This window comes from Rhinopithecus bieti, unplaced genomic scaffold, assembly GCF_001698545.2.
Source record: "Rhinopithecus bieti isolate Rb0 unplaced genomic scaffold, ASM169854v2 scaffold_31514, whole genome shotgun sequence".
In the NCBI taxonomy this organism is placed as follows: Eukaryota; Metazoa; Chordata; class Mammalia; order Primates; family Cercopithecidae; genus Rhinopithecus; species Rhinopithecus bieti.
The window spans coordinates 251,130-277,490 of NW_016813496.1; the positions used below are offsets into that span (position 1 = coordinate 251,130).

Below are 26,361 nucleotides of genomic sequence, written 5' to 3' on the forward strand. Positions count from 1 at the left end.
AAAAAAAAAAAAAAAAAAAAAACCTATTATTCTAAATCACATGCATTAAGCTGGAGGACATTATATTAGTTGGGATAAGCAAGGCACAGAAAGGTCAATATCTCATAATTTCACTTACAGAAGGATTCCAAAAAACTTAATCCCATTGATTTAGAGAGTAAAATGGTGACCATCAGATGTCAAGTTATTTACAAGAAATGGAGGGATGGAAACATGTTTGTGAAATAATACACAATTATAGTCGAATGGAAGAAACAAGTTCAAGAGATTTATGTACAACATGGTGACTATAGTTCATAATAATGTATTTGGATTTTTGAAAAATGATGACAGTGTCATGTGGTCTCACCACAAAATGTTAACCATATGAGGTAAAGTTTTTTTTTTTTTTTTTCCCACATGAAGTCTCGCTCTGTCCCCCAGTCTGGAGTGCAGTGGAGTGATCTCAGCTCACTGCCAACCACCACCTCCTAGATTCGAGCAATTTTCCTGCCTCAGCCTCCCAGGTAGCTGGATTACAGGCATGCGTCATCACACACTGCTTATTTTGTATTTGTAGTAGAGAGGGGGTTTTCCCCATGGTCGCCAGGCTGGTCCCGAACTCCTGACCTCAGGTGATCTGCCTGCTTCGGCCTCCCAAATTGCTGGGATTACAAGCATGAGCCACCACACCCAGCCAATGTGAGATAAATTATTAGAAATAATAATTTAACAATGTATATATACTTCAAAATATTATGTTCTACATAAAAAGTACAGATTTTATCTGTCACATTAAAATATTTATAAAACATTATAGAAGAATAACAATGTGTCAAATACTGTATGTCTTTGTGATAATCTTGGCTAAATGGTATCAAAAATATGTAGTTTTGGGGCTATATTGTTATTTAATTTTTTAATCATAACCATAGAAACTTCTGATATTTAAAAGCATGGTTTGGACCCCCAGCACATTGCATGAGAGGAACCAACACACTTTAGGATTTTTACTTTAAGCTCGGGGTACCTGGAGTTTCTGGTGCTGATGGTAATGGTATGAAAGACACTCAAAGAGCAGGTGTTGCTTATGGTCCCATTACTGGCCACTCTATGAACACATTAAACTAGTTTTCATGCAAAATAACAGACATGTTTTAATCCAAAAGCTGTCATGATCTCCAAATCTTTTTCAGAGAAAATGACCCAAGAGTTGGCTACAGTTTGGTGACTAAAAATAAAAACTGTAGACTAAACTTCTCCCACTAACAAAAATATAAAAAATAAGAGTGAGGCCGGGCGCGGTGGCTCAAGCCTGTAGTCCCAGCACTTTGGGAGGCCGAGACGGGCGGATCACGAGGTCAGGAGATCGAGACCATCCTGGCTAACACGGTGAAACCCCGTCTCTACTAAAAAATACAAAAAAACTAGCCGGGCGAGGTGGCAGGCGCCTGTAGTCCCACCTACTCGGGAGGCTGAGGCAGGAGAATGGCGTAAACCCAGGAGGCGGAGCTTGCAGTGAGCTGAGATCCGGCCACTGCACTTCAGCCTGGGCGACAGAGCCAGACTCCATCTCCAAAAAAAAAATAAGAGTGAAAGATTTCTCCAAATTGTAAAATCAATAGAGAAAAGTTATTATTTTTCTAAATTTTAAATCCACAGAAGTCATTTCATTATTTTGTAACTTTTAACACTCACACTTAAAATAAAAGATTCTGCATGGAAATGTAAGTTGTGCTGTAAGTATATCATAGAAAACTAAATTTAAAATTGTTTACCATTAACCCTTAAAAATGTCATTTCTATATTTTCAAGCAAGTTTTATATTTGCCACACTTTGTGTAAGAATCTAGTAAGATTTTTCTTTTAAAAACAAAGCTAACTAATTTAATCCTCTTACCTGTGGACGGTATTGCACCTTTTATTTTTATTTATTTATTTATTTTTCTGACAGAGTTTCACTCTTGTTGCCCAGGCTGAAATGCAGTGGCCCGATCTTGGCTCACTGCAACCTCAAGCTCCCAGGTTCAAGCGATTCTGCTGCCTCAGCCTTCCGAGTAGCTGGGATTACAGGCATGCATCACCATACGTGGCTAAATTTGTATTTTTAGTAGACACAGGGTTTCACCATGTTGGTCAGGCTGGTCTCAAACTCTCCACCTCAAGTGATTCGCCCACCTTGGCCTCCCAAAGTGCTGGGATTACAGGTGTGAGCCACCATGCCTGGTTTTTTTTTTTTTTTTTTTTTTTTGATACAGTCTCGCTCTGTCGCTCAGGCTGTAGTGCAATGGCACAATCTCAGCTTAGTCTAATCTTCACCTCCTGGTTCAAATAATTCTCCTGCCTCAGCCTCCTGAGTAGCTGGGATTACAGGCACCCACCACTATGTCTGGCTATTTTTGTAGTTTTAGTAAAGACTGGGTTTCACCATATTCATCAGGCTGGTCTCAAACTCCTGACCTCAGGTGATTCACCTGCCTCAGCCAGAATTTCTCTTTAAATTCAGCAAGATTCAGTTTTACATGGAAAAAAATGTCCTCTCCATATGAAGAATCAATCTTCACCATTGATATTTTTCATCTTTGACTCGAAGTTATAAACTAACTTCAGCAGGAATATTTATGAATTATTATGGATAATCTACTACACAGCGAGAACTGTAATATGTTTGCTACATTTATATATAAAAACATCCTCATGACTTATGAAGCCTCCCTAGTACTTAGCTGAACAAATTGACTCAAAAAATATACTTATGTGAATTATAAAAAGTAAAACGAACAATCACTAAAAGAAAACCTATATATTGTTCTCCTCTTAAAAGAAAATGGAGTGCTCTAAATAAATAAAATGTAACATAATATACTACTTTTGGAATTACATCTAAAATTATTTTGTGTGCACTAAATTTCATAAAAACTTATAATCGCAGACCAGCTCACATAATGAATACTTCATAAAATATAAAACAAAAAAATGGAAGAAACAAAAAAAAATGGGTCTAGCATGAGTATCAGGCAAGTATATACAGAGAATTTGGGAAGATTCAGAACTGTAAGTCATAGACAGTACAGTAATAAATTCAATACAAACTAAAAAGTATATATTTGCTTTCAGCATTTAGGTTTTTAGTTTTATAGTAGTCACCATATTAAAATGATATTTGTTCCCATATTGTTCTTTTCTTCTGAAAATATGTACAAACTCATATGCACACACACGCACTTAATTCCATAATTTTCTTACACCTAAGGTTTGTCTTTAGACTAATATGCATTTAACTCTATGTGAATCAAAACTAAAAATATGTATATGTTTGCAGGCAGGCCACATGTTCAAAGAAAAATATACAGAAAATTTGAAAAAATATTTATTTTTTGACATAGAGCCTCGCTCTGTTGCCCAGGCTGGAGTGTAGTGGGGTGATCTTGGCTCATTGCAACCTCCACCTCCCAGGTTCAAGTGATTCTCCTGCCTCAACCTCTTGAGTAGCTGGGATTACAGGCACATGCCACCACGCCTGGCTAATTTTTATATTTTTAGTAGAACGGGGTTTCTCCATATTGGTCAGGCTGGTCTCGAACTGCTGACCTCGAGATCCACCCCCTTGCTCAGCCTGTCAAAGTGCTAGGATTACAGACATGAGCTACCACATCTGGCATGAGAAAATATTTATTAAGAATTTAGAAATGAATTTCATTTATACTTTATAATTTTATTATGACCATAAAATAACTCTGTGGTAAATAAAAATTTAATCGTACATTTTACAATTTAAAAAAAGTGTAGAATTGGATTGTTTGTAAAACAAAGGAGAAATGCTACAGATGATGGATGCCTCACTTAACCCTGTTATTATTATATGTTGTATTCCTCTATTAAAATATGCCATAGGCTGGGCGTGGTGGCTCAAGCCTGTAATCCTAGCACTTTGGGAGGCCAAGGCGGGTGGATCACCTGAGGTCAGGAGTTCAAGACCAGCTTGGCCAACATGGTGAAAACCCATCTCTACTAAAAATACAAAAATTAGCCGGGCTTGGTGGTGGGTACCTGTTATCCCAGCTACTTGGGATGCTGAGGCAGGAGAGTCGCTTGAAACCAGAAGGCAGAGGTTGTACTGAGCCGAGATCGTGCCAATGCACTCTAGCCTGGGTGAAAGAGTGAAACTCAGTCTCAAAAAACAAACAAACAAACAGACAAAAGAATCTCTCTTATCTTTGATGCAGCAACAATTAATCCCATGCTTTCACATGTAATACAACAGGAATGAAGACATGGCAGGAAATAATTTCAGAGTTGAATGATGACATTATTCACTTTTCAAAAAATCTGTAATATTTTTCAAGAAATAAAAGTGTACTTTGAATGTAGTTATAACTCTCCAAAAAACCTTCTGATCCTCTTAAAGTTCTATACAAATAATTTTTCTACCAACTTTAGTTTTAGATTTTCTATACTCAGCACTCTGATTTAGTATATCTGAAGTGTCAGTACCTTATATATTTCTACCACAAATTCTCTGATATTTGCATAGACTTAATTATGGATTAAATATTTTACTTTTATTGCATCTGGAAAAATATGTTCTAGTATAACTCTGTTGATTTCTAAGCTGTAGTTTTGAAAACTGTTTTCCAAATTTGTTATACTTGCACAATTTTCAATATAAATTCCCTGATGTTGAACAAAGTTTGATCAACTGCTTCAGAGTTTTCCTCTAGAAAAAAATGTCTACAATAAGATCTGTGATACAAGTAAAGGCACTACATTCCTCTTTATATTTGTAATGTTCAACTTCAAAATAAATACTCTTCACTATAAAAGCTTGTATTTTCTGAAAGATCTTTTGACAGTAATTGCACTTATAATGCTTTTATTAAGCATGAACTCTCTGGTGTTGAGTAAAATGTGAGCAGATATTAATGGTTTTTTCATAGTCTTTATATTTGTATAATTTATCTCAAGTATAAATGCTTTCCTGGCAATAAAGTGTGAGCATTGGTTAAAAGTTTTGCCACATTGTTCACACATGTAGGCATTTTCTCCAGTATGAATTATCTTACCTACAATCAAGTGTGAGAACCATTTAAAGGCTTTGTCTCACTCTTCAGATTTCTAGGATTTCTCACCAGTATAATTTTTTTCATGGTTAGAAAAGTTTGAGGCATTGTCAAAAGTAGTCACATTGTTCTGATTTGTAGAGTTTCTCTCCAGTATAATTATCTTATGTCTGTTAAGAATTGAGGGCTTCTTAAAGGCTTTGCCATGTTTTTCACACTTGTAGGGTTTCTGTACAGTATAAATTTTTTTTGAGACGAAGTCTTACTCTGTTGTCAAACTGGAGTGCAGTAGTGCAATCTTGGCTCACTGCAACCTTCGCCTCCCAGGTTCAAGCGATTCTCCTGCCTCAGCCTTCCAAGTAGATGGGAATACAGACAGACGCCACCACACCCAGATAATTTTTGTATTTTTAGTAGAGACAGGGTTTCACCATGTTGGCCAGGATGGTCTCGATCTCTTGACCTTGTGATCCGCCTGCCTCAGCCTCCCAAAATGCTGGGATTACAGGAGTGAGCCACTGCACCTGGCCAATTTTTAATGCTTAGTAAGAGTTGAGGACTGCTTAAAGGCTTTCCCACATTCTTCACATTTGTAGAGTTTCTCTCCAGTATGAATTATTTTGTTTAATAAGGTTTGAGGACTGGTTAAATGCATTGCCACATTCTTCACAGTTGTAGGGTTTCTTTCTAGTATGAATTTTCCTATGTTACGTAAGAGTTGAGGATTGGTTAAAGGCTTTACCAGCATTCTTCACATTTGTAAGATTTCCTCCTCCTGTATGAATTATCTTATGTTTAGTAAGATTTGAGATCGGTTAAAAGCTTTGCCACATTTCTTGCACATTTGTAGGGGTTCTCTCAGTGTGATTTGTCTCCTTATGTGGTTAGTTTAATGGAATTGGAGCGATTGGCCCCTAAAAGGCTTTGCCACATTCTTTGCACATTGTAAGTTGTTTCTCTCAGTATGAATTTATCTTATGTGCAGTAAGTGTGGGGACCGGTTTAATTAGGCTTTTCCACATTCTTCACATTTGTAGGGCATTCTCTAAAGCATTAGATTATCCAGTATGAATCATACTTATGTGTAGTAATGGTTTTGAGGACTCATAAGGGCTTTGCCACACACTTCCACATTTGTAAGGTTTCTCCTCCAGTATGAATTCTTTTGTGTTTATAAGGGTTGAGGACCAATTAAAGCCTTTGCTCGCATTCTTCACATTTGTAAGATTTTTCTCCAGTATTGAATTATCTTATGTTTTAGTAATGGTATTGAGAATCGTTAAAGCTTTGTCACATTCTTCACCATTTGTAGGTTTCTCTCCAGCATGAATGAACTTATGTGTAGTTAAGGGTTGAAGACTGGTTAAAAGCTTTGCACATCTTCACCATTTGTAGGGTTTCTCTCGCAGTATGAATTATCGTTATGTGTAGTAAGGTGTGAGGACCGGTTGAAGGCTTTGCCAGCATTCCTTCACATTTGTATGGTTTTCTCACCAGGTATGAATTATCTTATGTGTAGTAAGGGTTGAGGACTGCTTAAAAGTTTTGCCACATTCTTCACATTTGAAGGGTTTCTCTCCAGTATGAATTCTCTTGTGTCTAGTAAGGGTTGAGAACCATTTAAAGGCTTTGCCACATTCCTCACATTGGTAAGAATTCTCTCTAATATGAATTCTTTTATGTTGACTTAGGTGTAAAAGCATGCAAAATGATTTGCCACATTTTTTACATTTGAAAGGTTTCTTTCCAGTATGTCTTGTCTTATGTCTATTTGCATTTAAAAATTTATGAAAGACTTTCACATATTTATCACATGGAAATATTTTGCTCTGGGTAGTTGTCAAACACTGGTTTAGTTCATTATAACCTTCTTTGTACACCTTATACTCATCTACACTTGTGGAGCCTTTTCTTAACTTTAAATTCTCATGTTCACATTTTCCGTATCTTCTCAGTATTACTTGTTGAAAAACATCTTTTATGTCTTGCTCTGGCCAAAGGTCTTTGGTAAAATAAGAACACATAGCTGAAAGAAATAAAAACAACAAATTATTCAACTTACTAGACTCTGATAAACATATTTTACAAATCTAACCTATGTTATACAAACTACATAAGCAAGATGCCATAATAAAACACCATAGGCCCTAAATCCTTCATAGACATATAAATGTAATAAAAACATACTAACCAAAATACATTTGAGGACAACTTAAAATAAGTGTGTAAATTTCTCCAGGTGAGTACACAGGAATGCAAAGACACAGAAGAACAAGAAAAGCCTGTTGCATTTAGCCAACACAATTCTTCCTACTCAACAATATAACACAGTGCCTTTCTAAGTAAATTGCTAACTTTTCATTTCTTTTTTAATAAACAAGTAACATACTGACACATACATCTATATTACTTGCTTCTAGGGGCCTTTCCAGAAACTGGTCTCCCAGAACATAAAGTGCTGAAAGAAATGGTGGTATATTTTGGAATTACAGTTTGGGTTTGCTGAGACCAAAGGTAAATGTTACAGCGCAGAAAGACTGCAGTACCACAGACAGAAAACAGATATAGCAAATGATTGCTGATGAAGATGAAACAGAAATTCCTTTAACTAAAAAATAAACACAAAATTTTAGACAAGACACACTCTAAGAACATGTTTGAGAGTCTCACAGGACCTCAAACCAAGAAAATTGTTTTCAGACTACGCCAGGACAAAGCTACATTACAAACAATGTAACAGGTAGCTTTATTTAATGTCCAAATGTTAATCAACGATTACAATGAATACAAAATAGGGCAAAATCCTTCCATCAAAATTATAAGATTTTCAAAGAAACCATAAAAAAGATGTATACACTAATTTTTAAAATTGAAAATAAACTGAATACTCAATGAGTAAAATAGGAACACAGAACTACAGAAAATCAGAAAAAAATGAGGATAAGAACAAAAATATTTAAAATATCCCAAAAAACAGAAATTATAAAGGAAAATATAAAAAATTTGGAAAGAAAAAATAATGTCAAAATGAAGAAGCTCAACAAACACACTAGGATACACACAAAGATATTTATAACAAACACATATGTAAGCACAATTTCGAAGAAGAGAATGGAGCTACAAGATAAAAACGACATGTCATTTACAAGTATAGTCTTATGAGATAGCTGGTAAACTGTCAAAAAAACTTTGCGGGCCAGAAGGAAACTGTGTGATATAGTCAAAGTCCTGAAAAAAATCGCTATCAAGTTAGAATAATACCATCAGCATATCTGTCCTGCCAAGTAAAAAGAAAAAAACCTTCAAAAATAACCAAATACTGAAAAGTATATTGGCTCTTCATATGCCTTACATATAAAAGGTGCTGATAACCGTTGCTGCTACTGAAAATAACATGATTCAACAAAACAACACATCATATAAAATACATTATTCTCTGGGAAAAAAATGCACATACACAAAAATGGAAGTTCTTAGCATTATAATAATAGTGCAAAAATATTAATTATTCTTTAAAACTTGAAAGGTAAAAGCATAGAAATCATTATAAACATTTGTTAGTGAATATACAACATAAAATATATAATTGGCAACATCAATGACAAATTTGAAGGCAGATATAATGAGAAAAAAATTTTCAATGCAACTGAAGTTCTTTCTTTTTTTTTTTTTCTTTTGATATGGAGTCTCACTCTGTCACCAGGCTAGAGTGCAGTGGTGCAATCTTAGCTCACGGCAACCTCCACCTCCTGAGTTCAAGTGATTCTCCTGCCTCAGCCTCCCAAGTAGCCGGGACTACAGGTGTGCATCACCATGCCCAGCTAATTTTTGTATTTATTTATTTATTTTTTTTGAGACGGAGTCTCGCTCTGTCGCCCAGGCTGGAGTACAGTGGCGTGATCTCGGCTCACTGCAAGCTCCGCCTCCCGGGTTCACGCCATTCTCCTGCTTCAGCCTCCTGAGTAGCTGGGACTACAGGCACCCGCCACCGCGCCCAGCTAATTTTTTGTATTTTTAGTAGAGACGGGGTTTCACCGTGGTCTCGATCTCCTGACCTTGTGATCCGCCCGCCTCGGCCTCCCAAAGTGCTGGGATTACAGGCGTGAGCCACCGCGCCCGGCCAATTTTTGTATTTTTAGTAGAGATGGGGTTTCACCTTGTTGGCCAGGATGGTCTCGATCCCTTGACCTTGTGATCCGCCTGCCTCGACCTCCCAAAGTGCTGGAAATATAGGTGTGAGCCACCGCACCCGGCCTGAAGTTCATTTTTTTACCAGATTAAAATACATTGTTGTATCTTTTAGAGGTTTTATATAATCCCCAAGGTAACCCCAAGAATATATTTGCATAGATACATAAAACAAATGGGAAAGAAATAAAAGTATATCAAGATAAGTATAACAAAGACACAAAGAAAAAGAGAAAATGAGGAACAAAGATACAAGAAGCAAATAAAACAATAAAATAACAGTAGTAAGTCTTCATAAGTGGAGAAAAATAAAATTCTTTTGAGACAAGTAAATGCTAAGGGAACACATCATTACCAGGCCTGCCTTGCTAGAGCTCCTGAAAGAAGCGCTAAGGTTAAGGAGAAAAAACCATTATCAGTCATTGCAAAAACACACTGAAGTACAAAGATCAATTATGCTATAAAACAACTACATCAACTACTCTGCAAAATAAGCAGTTAGCACCACTTGGACAGAATCACACATAACAATATTAACCTTAACTGTAATAGGCTGAATACCTCAATTCAAAGACACAGAAGGGCAAGCTGGATAAAGAGTCACGACACAGTTTGGGACCCGCCTGGCCAACATAGTGAAACTCCATCTCTACTAAAAATGCAAAAAATTAGCTGGATGTGGTGGCGGGCGCCTGTAATCCCAGCTACTCAAAACCACACAGCCACATCAAAACTGAACAACCTACACCTGAATGAATTTCCTGAATGAACAACTTGCTCCTCTTTATTTCTGGGTAAATAATACAACTAAATCAGAAATCAAAAAAGTATTTGAAAACAATGAGAATGAAGAGACAATGTACCAGAATCTCTGGAACACAGCTAAAGCAGTATAAGAGGGAAATTTACAGCACTAAATACTCACATCAAAAAGCTAGATCTTAAATGGACACCCTAACATCATAACTGAAAGAACAAGAAAACCAAGAGCAAACAAAACTTAAAGCTAGCAGAAGACAAGAAATAACCAGATTCAGACTGGAAGTGAATGACACTGAGACCCAAAAAACCCTTCAAAAACCTCAATGAATCCAGGAGCTGTTTTTTTTTTTTTTTAACAAAATTAATAAAATAGACTGCTAGCTAGATTAATAAAGAAAAAAAGAGAGAAGAATGTAATAGACAATAAAAGTGATAAAGGGGATCTCATCATTGACCCCACAGAAATAAAAACAATCTTCAGAAAATACTATAAACACCTCTGTGCACATAAACTGGAAAATCGAGAAGAAATGGAAAAATTCCTGGACACATCTATCCTTTCAAGACTGAACCAGAAGAAGTTGAATCCCTGCATAGACCAATAACAAGTTCTGAAATTGCGGCGGTAACAAATAGCCTACTAACCAAGGAAGTCCAGGATCAGATACATTTATAGCTGAATTCTACCAGAAGCACAAAGAGGATCTGGTACCATTTCTTCTGAAACTATTCCAAATGATGGAAAAGGAGGGGTCTCTCCTTAACTCATTCTATGAGGCCAGCATGGCAGAGATGTAACAAAATAAAACAACAACAACACACACACACATACAAAAACCTTCAGGCCAATATTCCTGATAAACATCAATGCAAAAATTCTCAATAAAATACTGGCAAAGTGAATCCAGCAGCACGTTAAAAAGCTTTATTTCTGGGATGCAAGGCTGGTTCAACATACAAAAATTGATGTAATTCAAGTCAGCTTTATTTCCAGGATGAAAGGTTGGTTCAACATATAAAAATCAATGTAATTAATCACATAAACAGATCTAAAGACAAAACTACATGATTATCTCAAAATGCAGAAAAGGCCTTCGATCAAATTTAACATCCCAACATGTTAAAAACTCTCAATAAACAAGGTATTCACGAAACATACATCAAAATAATAAGAGCTATCTATGACAAACCCATAGCCAATAAAAAAGGGCAAAGCTGGAAGCATTCCCCTTGAAAACTGGCACTAGAAAACGATGCCCTCTCCCACCACTCTTATTTAACATAGTATTGCAATTTCTGGCCAGGGAAATCAGGCAAGAGAAATAAATAAGTGATATTCAAACAGGAGGTCAAACTGTCTCTGTTTGTGGACGACATGATCCTAGATCTAGAAAGCCCCATTGTCTCAGCCCAAAAGCTTCTTCATCTTATATGCAACTTCAGCAAAGTCTCAAGATACAAAATCAATGTGCAAACATCACAAGCATTTCAATATACCAACAATAAACAAGCAGAGAGCCAAATCATGAATAAACTCCCATTCACAATTGCTACAAAGAGAACAAAGTACCAAGAAATAAATCTAACAAGGGAAGTGAAGGACCTCTTCAAGGAGAACTACAAACCACTGCGTAAGAAAATCAGAGAGGACACAAACAAATAAAAAAGACAGAAAGAATCAATATTGTAAAAATGCCCATACTGCTCGAAGTAATTTATAGATTCCATGCTATTCTGACTAAACTACCACTAACATTCTTCACAGAATTAGAAAAAAAATTTTTTTAACTCATATGAAAACCCAAAAGACCCCATATAGCCAAGAGAATTCTTTTCTTTTCTTTTTTTTTTTTGAGACAGAGTCTCAGAGACTCTGTCACCCAGGCAGGAGTGCAGTGGCATGATCTCAGCTCACTGCAACCTCCGCCTCCCGGGTTTAAGCGATTCTCTTGCCTCAGCCTCCCAAGTAGCTGGGATTATAGGAATATGCCACCATGCCCAGCTAATTTTTTGTATTTTTAGTAGAGGCAAGGTTTCACCATGTTGGCCAGGCTTCTCTCAAACTCCTGACCTCAAGCAATCCATCCGCCTTGGCCTCCCAAAATGCTGGGATTACAGGCATAAGCCACTGCACCTAGCCTAGCCAAGAGAATTCTAAGCAAAAAGAACAAGGCTGGAGGCATCATGGTATCCAATTTCAAACTATAATACAAAGCTGTAGTAATCAAAGCTGCCTGGTACTGTTATAAAAACATACATATAGACCAATGGAATAGAAGAGAGAACTCAGAAATAAGACTACATATCTACAACCATCTGATCTTTGAAAACCCTGACAAAAACAAGCAATGGAAAAGCATTCCCTTTTAATAAATGGCGCTGGGAGAATTGGCTAGCCGTATGCAGAAAACTAAAATTGGACCCCTTTCTTACGCCTATACAAAAATTAACTCAAGATGAATTAAAGACTTAAATGTGAAACCCAAAACTACAAGAACCCTTGAAGAAAATCTAGGCAATACCATTCAGGACATAGGCATGGGCAAAGATTTCACGATGAAAACATCAAAAGCAATTGCACCAAAAGCAAACATTGACAAATGGGATCTAATGAAACTAAAGAGTTACTGCACAGCAAAAGAAATTATCACCAGGTGTGGTGGCTCATGCCTATAATCCCAGCGTTTTGGGAGGCTGAGGGGGTTGGATGAGGATGAGGTCAGAAGTTCAAGACCAGCCTGGCCAAGATGGTAGAACCCCATTTCTACTAAAAATACAAAAATTAGCCGGGCATGGTGGCAAGCACCTGTAATCCCAGCTACTCTAGTAGCTGAGGCAGAGAATTGCTTGAACCCGGGAGGTGGAGGTTGCAGTGAGCTGAGACCGCACCACTGCACTGCAGCCTGGGTGAGAGAGCAGGACTCTGGAAAAGACAAAGAAAAAGAAAACAAAAAAGAAAGAAAAGAAAAGAAAAGAAAACAAAAAAGAAAGAAAAGAAAAGAAAAGAAAAGAAAACAGAAAGAGAAAGAGAAAAGAAAAGAAAAAGAAAGGAAAGGAAAGGAAAAGAAAAGAAAAGAAAAGAAAGGAAAGGAAAGGAAAAGAAAAAAGAAAAGAAAATTATCATCAGAGTGAACAGACAATCTACAGAATGGAAGAACATTTTTGCAATCTATTCATCGGACTAAGGTTAATATCCAGAGTCTACAAAGAACTTAAACAAATTTACAAGAATTAACCCCATTAAAAAGTGAACAAAGGCCGGGCACAGTGGCTCATGGCTATAATCCCAGCACTTTGGGAGGCCGAGGTGGGCGGATCACCTGAGATTGGGAGTTTAAGAACAGCCCTGACCAACATGGAGAAACTCCACCTCTACTAAAAATACAAAAAATTAGCCAGGCAAGGCGGCACATGCCTGTAATGCCAGCTACTCGGGAGGCTGAGGCAGGAGAATCACTTGATCCTGGGAGGCAGAGGTTGCAGTGAGCTGAGTTTGCGCCATTGCATTCCAGCCTGGGCAACAAGAGCAAAACTCGGTCTCAAAAAAAAGAAGAAAAAAAAAAGTGAGCAAAGAAGAAGAAGAAGCACTTCTCAAAAGCAGACATTTATGTGGAGCTAAACATCAGTAATCATTAAAGAAATGGAAATCAAAACCACAATGAGGTATCGTCTCACACCAGTCAGAATGGTGATTATTAAAAAGTCAAAAAACAACAGATGGTGGTGAAACTATGGAGAAATAGAAATGCTTTTACACTTTTGGTGGGAATGTAAATTAGTTCAACCATTGTGAAAGCCAGAATGGTGATTCCTCAAAGACCTAGAACCACATACACTATTGGACCCAACAATCCTATTACTGGGTATATACTCAAAGGAATATAAATCATTTTATTATGAAGATACATGGATGTGTATCTTCATTGCAGCAACATTCACAATAGCAAAGACATGGCATCAACCCAAATGCCCATCTATAACAAACTGGATAAATAAAATGTGGCACATATGCACCATCAAATACTATGCAGCCATAAAAAGGAACAAGATCATGTACTTTGCAAAGACAGAGATGGAGCTGGAAGCCATTATTTTCAGCAAACTAATACAAGAACAGAAAACCAAACACCACATGTTCTCACTTATAAGTGGGAGTTGAACAATAAGAATACATGGACATATGGAGGGAAACAACACACACTGGGGTCTGTCACAGAGAGGGAGAGCATCAGGATAAACAGCTAATGCATGCAGGGCTTAACACCGAGGTGAGGGGTTAATAGGTGCAGCAAACCACCACAGCACACGTTTACTTATGTAACAAACCTGCACATCCTGCACATGTATCCTGGAACATAAAATTTAATTTAATTTAATTTAAAAAACGAACAACAATAAAACCGGTAATAGTAACTTCATATCTTTAAGCAATCATTTAAAAAATAAATTAGTTAAATTACTTAAAAAAATAATGTAATCTCAGAATGTTGGGAGGCCGAGGGAACTTTAACTCAAGAGTTTGAGACCAACCTAGACAACATGGCAAAAAACTGTCTCTACAAAAAAAGTACAAAAAACGATCTGGGTTTGGGATGGCACACATTTGCAAACCAGCTACTCAAGAGACTGAAATGAGATCATCTGAGTTTGGGAGGCTGAGGTTGCAGTGAGTCGTGATCATGCCACTGCAAACCAGCCTGGATGACAGAGTGAGACTTTATCTCAAAAATAAATACATTGGCCAGGCGCAGTGGCTCATGCCTGTAATCCCAGCACTTTGAGAGGCCGAGGTGGGCAGATCACAAGGTCAGATTGGGACCAGGCTGACGAACATGGTAAAACCCTGTCTCTACTAAAAATACAAAAATTAGCCACAACGCCTGTAGTCCCAGCTACTTGGGAGGCTGAGGCAGGAATATCACTTGAATTCAGGAGGGGGAGGTTGCAGTAAGCAGAGATCATGGCTCTCCAGCCTGGGCGACAGAGAGAGACACCATCTCAAAAAAATAAAAATTAAATTAAAATTTTCTTTTATAAAAGAAAAGAAATAAGACACCTTAATAGCTTAAGTTAAAAAGTACACAATCTGCTGTCTATAAGAGACATATTTTAGCACTGAGTCAAATAGGTTGAAAGTAACAGAACTGAAAAAAATCTATATTCTATGCAAATAGTAACCACAATTGGGTGAGGTGGTAATAATTATATTGTATATAATACGCTTGTATATAACAACATAGGACATATGCTTGTATATAATAGCATAGGACAAACACGATATTATATAATGGTCAAATCTGTCAATTTACCAGGAATCTGTAACTATCATATCTATTTATATGTATACGTATATATGACATGAGGGCTCCAAAATATATAAAGCAAACTTTGACAAAGGTGAAGGAAGAAATACATAGCAACATAATTGTGGAGATCAAGACCTCATTTGCAACAACAAATAGAAAATTCAGATAAAATATCAGTAAGAAAACAGAAAACAGACATTATAGACTGTATTAACTATTTTGCATATAGAGGAATACCTGAGTGTGTAACTTATAAAGAAAGAAGGTTTATTTGGCTCCCAGTTCAGCAGACTGTACAAGAAGGGTGTAACAGCATCTGCTTCCGGAGAGGATCTCAGGAAACTTACAATCATGGTGGAAGACAAAGAGTAACTTTGGCACCTGTAATCCCAGTTACTCAGGAGGCTGAGGCAGGAGAATCGCTTGAACCCAGGAGGCAGAGGTTGCAGTGAGCTGAGATTGTGCCATTACACTCCAGCCTGGGTGAGAGAGTGGGACTCCCCCCGCCCCCCAAAAAAAAGAAAAAAAAGAAAAAATAATTGAACTAAATTTTCATCAAAAAAGATATCCAAATGGGAAAAACCATTTGAAAAGAAAAGCAAAACTAATGATTTGTAGAGAAACGCTTAAAAATAAAAATGAGGCCAGGCGTGGTGGCTCACGCATGTAATCCCAGCATCTTGGCAGGTCAAGGCAGATGGATCACCTGAGGTCAGGAGTTCAAGACCAGCCTGGCCAACATGGTGAAACCCCCATCTCTACTAAAAATATAAAAATTAGCCTGGCATGGTGGTAGGCACCTGTAAGCTCAGCTACTCAGGAGACTGAGGCAGGAGAACTGATGGAACCCGGGAGGCAGAGGTTGCAGTGAGCCATCATGCCATTGCCTGGGTGACAACAGCAGGCCTGAATGACAACAGCAACACTCCCTCTCAAAAAATAATAAATAATAAATAAATAAAATCTCATTACAATGGCCACTACAGTGTATGTTTGAAAATATACATGTTTTTTAAAACACCAAATCTGTTGACGATGCAATGAAAATAAAGCCTATATTGATTGTTGGTAGAAAATGAGGAAACAGCCATTATTCTAAAATGTTATAAATGCTTCTTAAATAATTAACAATGGAATTATCAAATACAGCAATCCCACTCTTATCAATCTATATCCAAAATATCCAACACAGGACCTGGGACATATTTGAATTTGAACATCCATGTTTATTGCCACCCGTATTCACCAAAAGCCAAAAGGCAGAAGCAACCCAGGTGTCTCTTAATTTATAAACACATCAAAAATGTAACATATACATTCAATGAAATATTATCACAGAAATCAAAGATTATCAAATATTATAATTAAATCAAATATTATCAAAGAAATCTTGTCACATTTTAAGATAAATTTTGAAAATATGTCACTTGAAATAAGCTAGAAACAAAATAATGAATACAATTCCACTTATGTGAGATATCTTAAGTAGTCACACTCATAAAAACAGAAAGTGGAAGGGTGTTCGTCATGGGCTGGAGAGAGGGTAAAATGGGTTCTTGTTACTTAAATGGATATTGGGTTTTAGTTTCACAACATGTAAAATTTCTAGAAGTCTTTTGCATAACAGTGTGAATGTATTTAACATCCCCGAAACGTACAGCTTCTTTTTGAGACAGGGTCCACTCTGTCACCCAAGCTAAAGTGCAGTGGCACAATTTTGTCTCACTTCAGCGTCAAACTCCTAGGCTCAAGTAATCCTCCCTAAATCTCCCAAATAGCTGGGTCCACAGGTACACAACACTATACCTGGATACTTTTTAAAAATTTTGTAGAGAGGAGATCTCCATATGTTGCCCAGGCTGGTCTCAAACTTTGGGGCTCAAATGATAGTCCTGTGTTGGCCTCCCAAAATTCAGGGGTTACAGATGTGAGCCCCCACCATGTCTGGAATATGCACTTAAATCGATTTAAGATGCTTAATTTTATGTCATGTGTTTTTTTGTTGTTTTTTCTTGTTTGTTTGTTTTTTGAGATGGAAACTCGCTCTCTCACCCAGGCTGGAGTGCGGTGGCATGATCTCGGCTCACTGCAACCTCTGCCTACTGGGTTTAATGACTTTCCTGCCTTGGTCTCCTGTGTAGCTCAAATTACAGGCATATGCCACCACGTCTGGCTAATTTTGTATTTTCAGCAGAGACAGGGTTTCACCATGTTGGCCAGGCTGGTCTGGAGCTCCTGACCTCAAGTGATCTGCCTGCCTCAGCTTCCCAAAGTGCTGGGATGATAGGCATGAGCCACTGTGACCAGCCTGTTATGTGTTTTTACAACAATTAATTTTTCTAAAGGAAAACAGAAAAAAATACAGAATTATAAATCTTCTCAAAAATTACCTTCAAATCACAAAAGTATCTTTCTCACACAAAGAAAATATATATGCAGTGGCTCACGCCTGTAATCCCAGCACTTTGGGAGGCCAAGGCCGGTGGATCACGAGGTCAGGAGATTGAGACCATCCTGGCTAACATGGTGAAACCCCGTCTCTACTAAAAATACAAAAAATTAGCCGGGCATGGTGGCAGACACCTGTAGTCCCAGCTACTTGGGAGGCTGAGGCAGGAGAATCACTTGAACCCGAGAGGCAGAGGTTGCAGCGAGCCAAGACTGTGCCACTGCACACCAGCCTGAGTGAAAGAGCAAGACTCCGTCTCAAAAAATATATATACACATATATACATCATTAGACACATGGTGAAAATAAGACATAAAGAAAATATTTTCATGACTACTCACTTAGACAAGATAAAACAGTTGCTGAAAATCAGCTAAGAAAGAATATATACGAGATGTCATAACCAATAATGAGGTCATATTTACAGATAAAACACACACATATATAATCTGATCATGATAGATGTATGGCTGACTTATCTCTTAATTAAACCTCACATTGACTTAAAGTATACAAACAGAATTGCAAATTGGTTAAAATTATAAGAAAAACTAAAAAACACAAGCTGATGTTAAGAAACATACACTGGGCCGGGCGCGGCGGCTCAAGCCTGTAATCCCAGCACTTTGGGAGGCCGAGACGGGCAGATCATGAGGTCAGGAGATCGAGACCATCCTGGCTAACACGGTGAAACCCCGTCTCTACTAAAATACAAAAAACTAGCCGGGCGAGGTGGCGGGCGCCTGTAGTCCCAGCTACTCCGGAGGCTGAGGCAGGAGAATGGCGTAAACCCGGGAGGCGGAGCTTGCAGTGAGCTGAGATCCGGCCACTGCACTCCAGCCCGGGCGACAGAGCAAGACTCCGTCTCAAAAAAAAAAAAAAAGAAAAGAAACATACACTGAAAAAGCACTAATAAGAAACTGTGTAATAAGAGACATGTTTACTCATAAAATCTGGTATGCGACATTAATGTGCCATTAAAAAAGAATTGTCTAGATAACTACAATAGTTGACTGTGTACTCAGGGAACGCAGGTATTTTGAATCACTGGCATAAAATTTCACAGAATATGCAGTATAATTATAAATAGTCTAATAAGAAACTTTAAAAAAAGCATGTAAAAAATGTGATACATTTAAATATATGCTATTCTTACACAAAATTGAAACTACTGTAATCCAACTTTAGAAGCAAAGAATATCATTACATTGCTAAGTTAAAACTTATATTTTGCAAAATAGGGTTAGAGCCTCTGATATGTAAAACAAATATTTAGAAATAAATTATGTTGGGCCGGGCACAATGGCTCACGCCTGTAATCCCAGCATTTTGGGAGGCTGAGGCAGGTGGATCACAAGGTCAGGAGTTTCAGACCAGCCTGGCCAATATGGTGAAACCCCGTCTCTACTAAAAATACAAAAAACTAGCTAGGTATGGTGGCACATGCCTGTAGTCCTACCTATTCAGGAGGCTGAGGCAGAATAGCCTGAACCTGGGAGGTGGAGGTTGCAGTGAGCCGAAATCATGCCACTGCACTCTAGCCTGGGTAACAGACTGAGATAAAGAAAAGAAAAGGAGAAGAGAAGAGAAGAGAAGAGAAGAGAAGAGAAGAGAAGAAGATTAGGAAAAGGAAGAAAGAAAAGAAAGGAAGGAAGGAAGGAAGGAAGGAAGGAAGGAAGGAAGGAAGGAAGGAAGGAAGGGAGGAAATTATGTTATCATTTAGATATATGCTGAAGAAAGTGGGTGAAAATCCTTTAAATCCTTTTTACCTGCAGCAAACTTAAATTTATAAGTAACCATTTTAGTAATATGGAGTGCCTACCAATTATCTAATTTACTTCAGGCATAACATGTAAACTCTAGCATATTGTCCTAAATGTCTGAATCTAAAATGACAGACAAGTTTGAAATGGAAAATAGAAATTAAAAACGTATAGAAAGAGTAACATCAGTGACATAAAAAAATAGAAGGTGCTCTATTTGATTATCCTCACCACAACAAAAATTATTCAGTCATCCCTGACAAAAAATGCCTTCAGGAGAGAGCCAGGCATCATGGCTCACATCTGTAATGACAGCTACATGGTATACTGAGGTTGGAGAATTGCTGCAGGACTGGATTTCAAGACCAGCCCGGACGATAAACAAGATCCTATCTCCAAAGTAAGTGCCTTTAAGAGAGCTTTGAGACACAGGGAGGGAGTTGTGACACACTGCTAAAGCCCAAGATTGAGAGGTGTTTTTTCAGAGGACAGGCACTTATTCACGTGGGAAACTACAGGACCCTTGGTTTTGGCTACAGATCAAGAAATGGCCCACCCAGCTTGGTCCAACAGAGAATTCTGAAGTTAACTTTGTAATCATCCCAAACTCCTCCCGGTTACAGTCTAGGAAAGGTCCTGCCCTTCCGGAGATCTGGAGGAAGACACCCATTTGCAGCCTTGCAGACAGGACTACAGACCTTGGTTTTTACTGTGGTCCCTGAAGCAGTCCAATGACTCAGTTCCAGCTCTCTGAGCCACAGATCATGATCAGTTTTTCCTAAACAGAAACCCACATAGTGAAATGAAGAAATCCTCTCTGGTACTCAGTGAAAGCAATACCCATTCACATCCTGATATAAGGGCCATTATACATGGAGCCAACTGCAGAAATCTGCCTTAGTGTCTGCCCTACACATCAAAGTCTTAACGAATATATACAATCTGTCCAAAAACAAAATGGGAATTACAAGTACCCAAGCCCTTGTGAGAAGCCATCTAAAGGTGGACTCTAGTGCAGATCCAGCAGCTTTGCGACAAAGCTACAACCCCTCTTCACTACAAACCCAAAGGGCATCCCATCACCCTAGGGACACAATAGAAAAAGATCTTTACCTCCTGAAACCTGTTTATAAAAGCTAAGGAGTTGTTTGCTCCTTCAAATTCACAGATGCCAATATAAAACTATATTGTGCCCATTGTCAATGCTTCTATTTTAATGTTGCACCGAAAGTGTGTGGCACAAGAATTAGTCAAAACATTTTAAAAGCCACTGGAATTAAAGAGAAATAAGTAAAAAGTTGCTGTTTGTGGATCATATGATCTTATATATAAAAAACCACAAACAGTACATTAAAATTTGTCCAAACAGCCAGGTGCAGTAGCTCACATCTGTAATCCCAGCATTTTGGGAGGCTAAGGGGGGGGGCAAATCACAAGGTCAGGAGTTCAAGACCAGCCTGGCCAACGTAGTGAAATCCTGTCTTGCTAAAAATGCAAAAAAAAAAAAATGTAGCTGGGCATGGTGCTGGGCACCTGTAGTCCCAACTACTTGGGAGGCTGAGGCAAGAGAATCGCTTGAACCTAGGATGCGGAGGTTGTCATGAGTTGAGATTATGCCATTGCACTCCAGCCTAGGCAACACAGTGAGACTGTGTCTCAAAAAAGGAAAAAAAAGAAAAATTTGTCTAAACTAATAAATACAGTCAGTAACTTAACAAAATATAAAATTAACATACAAGTTATGGTTCTATACACTTAAACTATCAGATACAATAGAGGAAGAAAATAATCTTATGAATAATGGCATTAAAATAAATTTCTGAGAACAAATATAATGAAGAAGGTAAAAAATATTTACAAAGAAATATATAAGATATCAATGAAAAAAATTAGAGAAGACAAAAATAAATTTTAAAATATATAATGTCGGCCGGGTGCAGTGGCTCATGCCTGTAATCCCAGCACTTTGGGAGGCCGAGGTGGACAGATCACAAGGTCAGGAGTTTGAGACCAGCCTGAATAGCATGGTGAAACCCCATCTCTACTAAAAATACAAAAAATTAGCTATGTGTTGTGGCACACGCCTGTAGTACCAGCTACTCAGGAGGCTGAAGCAGGAGAATCACTTGAACACAGGAGGTGGAGGTTGCAGTGAGCCAAGATTGTACCACTGCACTCCAGGCTGGTGACAGAGTGAGATTCTGTCTTAAAAAAAAAAAAAAAAAAAAAAAATTTTCATGTCTAGGATTGAAAGAATAAATATTGTTAAAATGCCATATTATCTAAAGTAATCTATACATTTAATAAACTCTCTGATAATTCCAGTGGCTTTCCTTCACAGTAGAAAATACAATTCTAAAATTTACAAGAAATTGTAATAAACTTCAAATAGCCAAAGCATTCTTGAGAAAAAAGAACAAAGCAGAGGGACATCATAATTTATAATTTCAAACTACATTTTAAGACTATAGTAATACAAACAGGATGGAATATGCAAAAATATTAACAAGAAATGCTTAATGGAACAGAAATCACTACTCTCACATATTTCAGACAGGATTCAAAAGAGAACTAAAAAATAATTTAACAAAGAATTTTTCAAAATTATACAGACATTTTGTGTGTGCCCCAAAACAATAAAAAAGCAGTCAGATTGTACAGTCTTTTATATGCTATGACAAGAACTTTGGCTTTCATTATATGCTTGAAAGAAGATCCCCCAAGAAAAAGTAGAATTCTTAGAGAATTTAACAGCATAAGACAGAAAATGCCCCTATGTGAGAAAAAATCTTAAGAAAATATTCAGGCCTCCCAGAAACTGGATGCTTCCTAAATCACACTGTAAGGACTGGCATATATGCATTCTTTTTTTTTTTTTTAACCTTTGGACCTCTCATCTGTTTGTTTTTTTTCACTCTCACCTACCTGGGGTTCATCCACCATCTCATGTCTCTTCATATTCCAGGGCTCTTTTTCTTGCTCCAGACAGGTGACTGGGTCTTGCTTAGAGACAGCAATACCTGCTTTATTAAAAATAAATAACATGAATCTTGCCCATATTCTCTAATTACTAACCTAGTACTGTGTTCAGTAAAAAGGATGTGACAGAATATTCTAGAAAATTAATCCAAAGGGAGGCCGAGACGGGCAGATCACCTGAGGTCAGGAGTTTGAGACCAACCTGTCCAACATGGTGAAACCCCCCTCTTTACTAAAAATACAAAATTAGCTGGGCATGGTGGCGGGTGCCTGTAGTCCCAGCTACTCCAGGGGCTCAGGAGGAGAACTGCTTGCACCCGGGAGGCAGAGGTGGCAGGTAGTAGTGCCACTGCACTCCAGTCTAGGCAACAAGAGAAAAATTCTGTCTCAAAAAAAAAAAAGTGTTTTGGCCAGGCACAGTGGCTCACACCTGTAACCCCAGCAATTTGGAAGGGCAAGGCGGGTGGATTCCCTGAGGTCAGGAGTTTGAAACCAGCCTGGCCAACATGGTGAAACACCGTACCTACTAAAAATACAAAAATTTGCTGGGCACAGAGGTGCACACCTGTAATCCCAGCTACTTGGGAGGCTGAGGCAGGAGAATCACTTGAACCCAGGGTGGAGGTTGCAGTGAGCCAAGATCACACCATTGCACTCCAGCCTGGGCGACAGGGTGAGATTCCATCTCAAAATAAATAAATAAATAAATAAACAAATAAAATTAATCTGAAAATACTAAAGAGAAACATCTCTAACTATTTAGAAAATATTTTAAATTTGTAGGTTTTTAATTTTACTACCTGAATCAAAAATTGGTGATGGCAAATAGATTTTAAGATATGGGCAATGATATTTTATGCCGCTAAATTTCTGGAATTACCACTAATCTAGAGTGAAGGATACACATCAGCTCAGGAATGTGGAAAGTTTAGATCAAGATGAAACATGTTGAAGAAATTCTTTTCCACACAGACAAATCATCAAGATTTTCTTGAAAACTGGGATCAGAAACTCACTTATACAAAGCATAAATTACCAAAAATATTCTACAAAATAGAGACATAAAACCTTTAGGGTATATTAAAAATTCTGTATTAAAGTTATCCTCACCCAAGAAGACCAGGTTTTTGTAGTTCTCTAACATCACATTCATATATAAATTCTGCTGAGCAGGGTTCAGGCATTCCCACTCCTCCAGAGAGAATTCTATGGCCACATCCCTAAATGTCAATGTCTCCTGAAAAACACATACACACAGACACACGTATATTTACCAAGGGGCCATGGGCAGAATTTATTATTTGAATTGAGGTGAAATGAGAGAGTAAAGAGAACTGATTCTGACTTATAAGAATAACTGAAATTATCCAATAATTTTTAACACAGAAATATTTTCTAACGTATTCTCTTACTCTGAGGGCAGAGAATGGCATAAGATTCACAACACCAGTGCATATATGATACTTCTCTGGATGATAAAGTATATAATTAAGGACACAAACACAAACGTATACATTATTGAGTGCTATACTTACATCATAATGAGTTGTGTATATTTTTCACACAAGAAAAAAGTTCAGTTAGAAGGTACCTCTCAAATTTTAATGTGTACAATAAACTGGAGATCCTGTCGTGAAGTTTTTTTTTTATATATTTTTCAGAAGGTCTGGAATAAAGTCTGAGTTTTTAAAATTCTAACAAGGTCACTAGTAATGCCAGTGTTTTTAACCGAGGAAGACTATTTTGTCAAACATTAGGCAAGTGAAAGAGACTGTGTTTTTCCCAAATTTTCTGGCTTGTAAACAAAGACAAGAGTCTTCATTTTCCAAAGACAGATACATGCAAAAAAACAACAAACAAACAAACAAAAAACCTAAGAAAAAAAGGCAAGTACCAGATTAATTGTGATGGTTTATGCATATTAGCTGTATAAAGATAATAATAAAGAAAAAAACAATTAACTCTACAGTGAAAAAAAAGTCAGAGAGCTCTTTAACCAAGTAAATTATTAATGTCAACTACACTAGAACAAATTTTTATGATGTGCTGATGCACACAGAGGAACATAGCATCACTACTGAGATACTGCTGCTCAAAAAGTCAATTATAGACTGAATTTAACCATAAAAAAATCAGTTTTATGCAAAGGTCAAGATATCTCCCGCATTCCATCATTTTAATAATGATTTTAAGTAGTCTTTCTTTAGCACTCTAGAGAGCAGGTATCTCTTAATGCTTTTTTCAGAACTTCCTGGGTTTAGATGAAACCACAACATATATGTTCACCATCTTTATTAAGGACCCCAGCTTTCCCCCAATAGGAATCTTGAGTATCCACATCTTCCCATGTTCAACAGTCACAAAAGGAACACTTTCAATATGGCAGATCAAAAATTCATGGTAGGAATTCTGCATTGCATATAAAAGGCCATGATGTAGAGAAGGCTCTGGTACACAAGAAACTTTTTTTTTTTTTTGAGACAGAGTTTTGCTCTCGTTGCTCAGGCTGAAGTGCAATGGTGTGATCTCGGCTCACCGCAACCTCTGCCTCCCAGGTTCAAGTGATTCTCCTGCCTCAGCCTCCTAGTAGCTAGGATTACAGGCATGTGACACCACGCCCAGCTCATTTTGTATTTTTAGTAGAGATGGGGTTTATCTATCTTGGTCAGGCTGGTCTTGAACTCCCAACCTCAGGTGATCCACTTGTCTCGGACTCCCAAAATCCTGGGATTACAGGCATGAGCCACCATGCCCAGCCAGAAACAAATATTTTTTAGAGACCCTGACTATCACAAGAATTTTTTAAAGTACCTGAAACAAACCCATTGGGGAGGAAAAACACAAGTAGAGAAGATTTGCAAGTACTAAACACGTGGCACTCCAGGAGGCAGAGTGGACACAGCTATTGATCTGAGACATGTGTAGCTGAAAAGAAGCCATTATTCCTCTTTCTCCTCCTTCTCTGGAAATCTTTTTCAGATAAAATTCTCTGGACAAGTAACACCTGCATCTTGAGGAAATTCCCTTTAAAAGGTATCAGCACCACCTCCACACAGAGACACTAGCCTCACAACCACAGACAGAAGGACCAAGACCAAAAAGTCCATGCATTTCTCTCCTTTATAACAGAAGAGATTCAGGAAAAAATGAGTTGCTCCATGGAAATAAAAATATATGTTCCTCTTTTCCTGTCCACAGGTGCCCTCCCCTGCCACAGACACCAGCAAATTCTGCTACAGTAATGGAAATATGCACCACACTGCCCTGTCCCTACCAAACCCAAACAGAACAGGCCCTGTGACCACCCTTTAGTGCAAAGGTGGCACTTCACTCTCATGAATCTATTTTGAAGCCCTCATACTTGATTCTGGCCTCACCTTAGAGTCACATGAGGCCCTTCATTAAAACAACATAGATGCTTCCGTCCCGAACAATATATAGAAACTGTGGAAAGGGCACAAGTAAAGAGATTTCTGCAAAAAAAAAATTTTTTTTTTGAGACGGAGTTTCACTCTCTTACCAGGCTCGAGTGTAATGGCTCAATCTCAGCTCACTGTAACCTCCGCCTCCCGGGTTCAAGTGATTCTCCTGCCTCAGCCTCCCAAGTAGCTGGGATTACAGGCACATGCCACCATGCCCAGCTAATTTTTGTATTTTCAGTAGAGTCAGGATTTCACCATGTAATCCTAATAAGAGGAATGGGCTGATAAGCACTGCCTCTTAAGCTTTAATGAGCTTAAAAATTACTTGGTAATAGGATAGGTAGTGGTGACTTATCCCAGCTCTTTGGGACGCGGAGGTGGGCGGATCACCTGAGGTCCAGAGTTCAAGACCAGCCTGACAAACAGGGAGAAACCTCATCTCTACTAAAAATA

General features: G+C 37.9%; 1 pseudogene across 1 annotated transcript in view; it reads right to left on the reverse strand.

Moving 5' to 3' along the window:
* Positions 1-2,241: 2,241 nt before the first annotated feature.
* Positions 2,242-26,361, reverse strand: part of LOC108512958 (zinc finger protein 431-like) — a 49,252-nt pseudogene continuing 25,132 nt past the window's right edge. Inside the window, exons 3-5 of the transcript XR_001880762.1 lie at positions 23,597-23,723; positions 22,429-22,527; positions 2,242-7,065 (exon numbers count right to left, since the gene is read on the reverse strand). The product of XR_001880762.1 is annotated as a zinc finger protein 431-like (transcript). The remainder of the gene's footprint in view (positions 7,066-22,428; positions 22,528-23,596; positions 23,724-26,361) is intronic.